Consider the following 6,821-nt stretch of genomic DNA (forward strand, 5'->3'; position numbering starts at 1 on the left):
ACTCATGAGGAGGTATTCCACACTTTAAAAAAAAATAAAACTACTTGAGTTTTCTTATTTATAACATGTCTGGGAATGGATTCTAAGGGTCTGGGATAATGGTGGAAGGAACAAAAAGTTGGATCAGGCCATATTTATTGACATGGGCTCACTAAGTAGAGATTCTGCATTTAATGTTGTAGCCCGGGGAGTTGGAAAGGGCTCCAACAGTTTGTTTTGTCGGCTGGCGGAAGCATGAACCAAAAGGTGACCCACAGTCCGAAAATTGGAAATGCTGTGCCTGACTGGGTTTAAAATGTAGAGGAAGGGATTCAAAAGTTTAAAGAGACTGGAATATCAGATCGAATTTTTCATTTAAAATCTACTCACCCAGGGCCGAGCCCGTGGCGCACTCGGGAGAGTGCGGCGCTGGGAGAGCAGCGACACTCCCGCCGCGGGTTCGGATCCTATATAGGAATGGCCGGTGCAAGCGCTGGTCACGAAAAAGACAAAAAATAAAAATTAAAAATTAAAAAAAAAATAAAATCTACTCACCCACACAGGGAAGGTCCAGAAGACATACCTTTCACCAATATTATGAGAAATAAATTTGTGAGGCAGCTGCAGCATCCCTGAAGAGCTCTGTGATCGCTCTTTTCTGTAGGCCAGACCTCACAGTGGGAACCGCAGTCACTGAATTGAGAAACCTAAGTGCAATGGGAGTAATTGGATCCTGGAGTAGTGGAGACCAAGTGGCATTACTCAACCACCAAAGGCAAGTTGTGTGAGATTACTGTAATGGACAGCAGAGCCGTAGCAGCAATCGAAATAGCCCGACTTGTGCAGACCTATGGTTTTGGCTAGTTAATCGTGGTGTTCTTAGAAGTGAAATAGAAAGGTAGTCTACTAAATTCTTACTTGATCTGTTCTAAGCAGAAAAGCTCTAGGACAAGTGAACGAAAGTCTAACTCAAGTCATACAAACAGAAAGCCACAACACCTCAATCAATTTCCAGACATCAGTCAGCTTATAGACCCAGAACCCCTCTTATAAAGGGGAGGTTGGATCCCCTTGAGGAAGGACCCTGGTACATTACTGAAAATTTATTTCTAATATTAAAATTTATTATTAATTTCTCTCCTGTCTTTCCCCAAAGGAACTTACAAGCTTTTATGAGAGTAGCTGTACATTGGGGAAGGGAAACAATCAGAATTTAGTGGACACTGGTTCTGAACTGACAATACATCTAGGAGACCTAAAATGTCACTGTGGCCCACCAGCCAGAGTAGGGGCTTATTGAGGTCTACTTATCAGTAGAGTTTTAACAGCGGCCCCCTGAACCCATCTGTGGTTATTTGCCCAGTTCTGAAATACATAATTGGAAAAGACATTAGCAGCTGGTAGAATTCCCATACTGGTTCCCTGACCTGTGGAGTGACAGCGAATATGCTGGGAAAGACCAAGTGGAAGCCAGTAGAATGGCTTCATCTAGGAAAATAGTGAATCAAAAGCAATACCACATTTATGGAGGAATTTCAGAGATTGTATCACTATCAAGGACTTCAAAAACGTAGGGCTGGTGATTTCCAACACATCCCCATATAACTCCCCCCTCTTTGGCCTATGCAGAAGACAGATGGATCCTTTAGAATGACAGTGGATTATCATAAGTTTAACCAGATGGTGACTCCAGTTGTAGCTGTTGTACCAAATGTGGTTTCATTACTCGAGCAAATTAACACATCCCCTGGTATCTGGTATGCAGCTATTGATGCGGCAAATGCCTTTTTTTTTCCCATCCCTGTTCATAAGGACCACCAGGAGCAATTTGCTTTCAGCTGGTAAGGCCAGCAGTATTCCTTCACTGTCCTACCTCAGGGGTATGTAAACTCTCCACACTGTCCAGCTCTATGTCATAATTTAGTTTTCAGGAATCTTAATCACCTTTCCCTTCCATAGGATACCACACAGGTCCGTTACATTGATAATATTATGCTGGTTGTACCCAGTGAGCAAGAAGTAGTGACTACTCTAGACTTACTGGTAAGACATTTGTATGTCAGAAGGTGGGAAATAAATCCAACTAAAATTCAGGGGACTTCTACCTCAGTAAAATTTCTAAGGGTTCAGTGGTGTGAGGCATGTCAAGATATGCCTTATAAGGCAAAGGATAAGTTGTTGCATCAGCCCCTCCTACAACCAAGAAAGAGGCACAATGCCTAGTGGGTCTATTTGGATTTTGGAGAGAACATATTCCTTACTTAGGTCTGTTACTCCTGCCCATTTACCAAGTGCCCAGATAAGCTGCTACTTTTGAGTGGGACTCAGAACAAGAGAAGGCTCTGCAATAGGTCCAGGGTGCTGTGCAAGCTGTTCTGCCACTTCGGCCATGTAATCCAGCATATACAATGAGACTTGAAGTGTCAGTGGCAGATAGGGAAGCTGTTTAGAGTCTTTTGCAGGACCTTATATGTGAATCACAGCACAGGCCCTCAGGATTTTGGAGCAAGGCCCTGCCATCATCCACAGATAACTACTTTACTTTCTAGAGATTTCTCTTGGCCTAATACTGGGCCTGAATAGAGACTGAACATTTGAACATGGGCCACCAAGTTATCATGCAGCCTGAGCTGCCCATCATGAACTGGGAGTTATCTGACCCAGCAAGACATAAGGTTGGGCGTGTGCAGCAGCACTCGATCATCAAATGGAAGTGGTATATATGTAATCGGGCCTGAGCAAGCCCTGAAGGCACAAGTAAGTTACATGAGGAAGGGGCCTAAATGCCCATGGTCCCCACTCCTGATACATACAGTACCTTCTCTCTCCCATCCTGCACCTATGGCCTCTCGGGGAATTCTCTACAATCAGTTGACAAAGGAAGAGAAGACTCAGGCCTGGTTTACAGATAGTTCTGCCCCATATGCAGGCACCACCCAAAAGTGGATAGCTGCCACACTACAGCCTCTCTCTGGGACATCCCTGAAGGTCAGTGGGCAGAACATTCCCATATACGGGACACTGGGCAGTACCTGGCTGTGCACTCTGAATGGGCAAAATATATTTGTGTTCCATGTGAATGCTCAAAAAAGTGTGAACTCAGCAGAGGAAGCTTTCAATAATCAAGTGGATAGGATGACCCCTTCTGTGGATATCAGTAAGCCCCTTTCCCCAGCCACCCCTGTCATCACCCAATGAGCTCATGAACAAAGTGGCCATGGTGGCAAGGATGGGGGTTTTACATGGGCTCAGCAACATGGACTTCCACTCACTAAGGCCGACCTGCCTATGGCCATCACTGACTGACCAATCTGCCAGCAGCAGAGACTAACACTGTGCCCCTGATACAGCACTATTCCCCGGGGTGATCAGCCAGCTACCAGGTGGCAGGTTGATTACATTGGACCGCTTCCACCATAGAAGGGGCAGGGCTTTGTTCTTACTAGAGTAGACAGTCTGAATACAGATTTGCCTTCTCACACAATGCTTCTGCTAAAACTACATCCATGAACTTACAGAATGCATTATCCACAGTTATGGTATTCCACATAGCATTGCTTCTGGTCAAGGAACTCACTTCACAGCAAGAGAAGCACAGCAATGGGCCCCTGCTCATGAAATTCACAGGTCTTACCATGTTCCCCACCATCCTGAAGCAGCTGGCTTGATAGAATGGTGGAATGTTTTGAAGATCCAGTTACACCATCTAGGTGGCAATACTTTGAGGCTGAGGCAAGGCTCTCCAGAAGGCCATATATGCTCTGAATTGGCATCCTATGTATGTTGCCATTTCTCCAATAGCCAAGATTCACAGGTCCAGGAATCAAGGGGTGGAAATAGGAGTGGCACCACTCACTATTAGCCCTAGTGACCCACTAGCACAATTTTTGCTTCCTGTTCCTGCAACTTTATGCTCTGCTGGCCCAGCAGTCTTGGTTTCAGAGGGAGGAATACTTCCCCCAGGAGGCATGACAATGATTCCATTGAACTAGAAGTTAAGACTGCCAACTGACCACTTTGGGCTCCTCATGCCTCTGAGACAACAGGCAAAGAAGGGAGTTACAGTGCTGGCTGAGGTAACTGATCCTGACTACCAAAGGGAAATTGGACTACTTTTCCACAGTGAGGGTAAGGAAGAGTATGCCTGGAGTACAGGAGATCCCTTAGGGTGTCTCTTAGTGCTATCATGCCCTGTGATTAAGGTCAATGGCATACTACAACAACCCAATTCAAGCAAGACTACTAATGCCCTAGACCCTTCAGGAATGAAGGTTTGAGTCACCCTGCCAGATAAAGAGCCATGACCAGCTGAGGTGTTTGTTGAAGACAAAGGAAATACAGAATGGGTAGTGGAAGAAAGCAGTTATAAATACCAGCTACAACCATGTGACCAGATACAGAAACAAGGACTGTAATTTTTAAGAATATTTCATCCTTATACTGTTATGAATACGTTTATGTGTATACATACATGTATATCTTTGTTTTCTTTCCTCTCTTATTCCCTTATCATGTAAAATAAGATGTATTGGCTTAATATTAGTATTTAAGTATTACTAATTTTATATCATAGTATTTAAGTTACAACATATCAGGAAAATAGTAAACATCACTCAAGGACTGTATCTTCTCTTCTGGGGAAAAGATTAGTGCATTTTTTAGGTGTATGCAGGATAATTGTATCATGTTTGGAGGAAGTATGACCTTGTTATTGTCTTTATTTGGTAATTAAGTATGGTTTAAGGAAATGCATATGGGTGCCAAGTTGATACCTTACCATAAGGGAGATGCACTTATGTTGGTTAATTTTAGGTGTGAACTTGACTGGGTTAAGGGATGCCCAGATAACTGGTAAAACATTGTTTATGGATGTGTCTGTGAGGGCATTTTCAGAAGAGATTAGCATTTGAATCAGCAGATTGGGTAAAGAAGATCTCCCTCACCAATGCGGGCGAGCATCGTCCAATACATTGAGGACCCGAATAGAACAAAAAGGCAGAGGGTGAGAAAATTCATTCTCTCTGTTTGATCTGGGATATCCATTTTCTCCTGCCCTTGGACATTAGTGCTCTTGGTTATCAGGCCTTCAGACTCCAACCAGATCTTAAACCACCTACTCTTCCCCACCCCCCACCCCAATAATTCTGAAGCCTTCAGACTTAGACTGGAACTACACCACTGGCTTTCCTGGGTCTCCAAAATGCAGACTGCTGATTGTGAGATTTCTCAGCCTCTATAATCACATGATCCAAACTGTCATAATAAATCTTTTTATATATCTACATATATCCTATTGATTTTGTTTCTCAGGAGAACCCTGACAAATACATTTATTTTTCTGAAGTGATTTTGTACAGTCTGTATTCTTTGTAATGTGTGACCACTGAAGTCTCTGGTCAGTTAGCTTAGTGGTCAGTAAATAATTGGAAAGAAGTTTCCTTAAACTCCTGGAACCAATAAATCTACCAATATTTGCTGAGGGGCTCTGTGTGTGTATTTGGGCACTCCTTAAATGCTCCAGCAGGCAGTTTAAAACTCTCTCTAAGCGTCCACATTTTGCTTTTGAAAAGACTCCAACGTCAGCCAGAGGTAAAAGCTTAGGGCCTTCTCAAATCTTTGCTAAGCATGCACACAACCTTGGGCATGTGCGTGACCTTCTAGAGTCCCAGGAATATGTCAGACATTTTTCAAAGCCTCTTTGGACATTTCATTCCCCAGCTTTAAAAAAATGTATTTTCTTTAGCTTGTTTTCTCCCAAATGCTATCGCCTTCTCAGACAGCCAGGAAGTTTAACAATTGCCTGAAACTGCTTTTTACAAATGTATATACTGTGGAAAAGATTTTCACACAGAGTGAGCTCCAAGTAAGGTCCGATACAGATACCTTTACAAGTGGGCTCTTCCAGAGAACCCCTGGACAGGTCAAATAATGACTGTTCTTTGGGAATGAGTCCTTAAAAGAGCTCCAGACTTGTTCTGCTCCCTGTTTGCTGCCGGGATGAAAAAGGAGGATGTAGTTTTTCAAGGATACTAGGGAGCTGAAGAGAGGGGGATGGGACTAAGGCAAATTAAATAGCCTCAAAGCTCACCATTCTTACCCAGCCAGCTATTTTTCTTGAATAAACATGCTCCAAATGCTGTAAGCCATTGGTTAATTTCCAAAGTTCTGAAAAAATTAATTCTGACATTTTTGATAGTTTTCACATTACTTTTTACAGGAGAGACTTTTCAGAGATCCTCACTCTGCCATTTTTGGTGACATTACTCTTTCAAAAATTACTTTTGTACCTTTTCTCTACACATTCTTTTATTTGGGCATAAACTGGACTACAGAAGTCAGCATGGCCATTGTGAAGTTGAGGCCCCCAGTTTTATAACGGGGCTACCAGCAATGTTCTCAGAACTGTAGAGCCAAAAATATTGCTGAGGGATAGCATCCACAGGACCAGAGGCAGACAGCAGCAAAGGCCAGTAAGGAAGGAGTTAGTGTGAACAGGACAGCTCCTTTTTCACCAATTTTCTCAAATACTGTGAACTAATGAGCAGAGGTGCCTGTCTGGGTCTATCCTCTAAATTTACCTGCCAATAGCCTTCCAGTACGAAACAAGGCAAGAGTCTGTCATGATCCATTCACCTTAAAATGACCATCATTCTATTTTTTCCCTTTGACATTTCAAAAGTTCTAGGAAAATGGAAAAGTTGATATTAGGTCCAGTTCTAACCTGTATAAAGGTGGAATCATAGTTGCTTAGTCTCAACCTATTGAAAAGAGAAGAGAGGTGGTGTTATGGACTGAACTGTTTCTGCCCAAATTCATGTGATGAAGCCCTAACCCTTAATGGG

The 6,821-nt window shown here is 43.1% G+C and overlaps 1 pseudogene; it reads left to right on the forward strand.

The window, feature by feature from the left end:
• The first annotated feature begins 1,118 nt into the window (after positions 1-1,118).
• On the forward strand, positions 1,119-4,394 carry LOC134368441 (uncharacterized; annotated as a pseudogene).
• Positions 4,395-6,821: the final 2,427 nt, after the last annotated feature.

This window comes from Cynocephalus volans, chromosome X (assembly GCF_027409185.1).
Source record: "Cynocephalus volans isolate mCynVol1 chromosome X, mCynVol1.pri, whole genome shotgun sequence".
Lineage (NCBI taxonomy): Eukaryota > Metazoa > Chordata > Mammalia > Dermoptera > Cynocephalidae > Cynocephalus > Cynocephalus volans.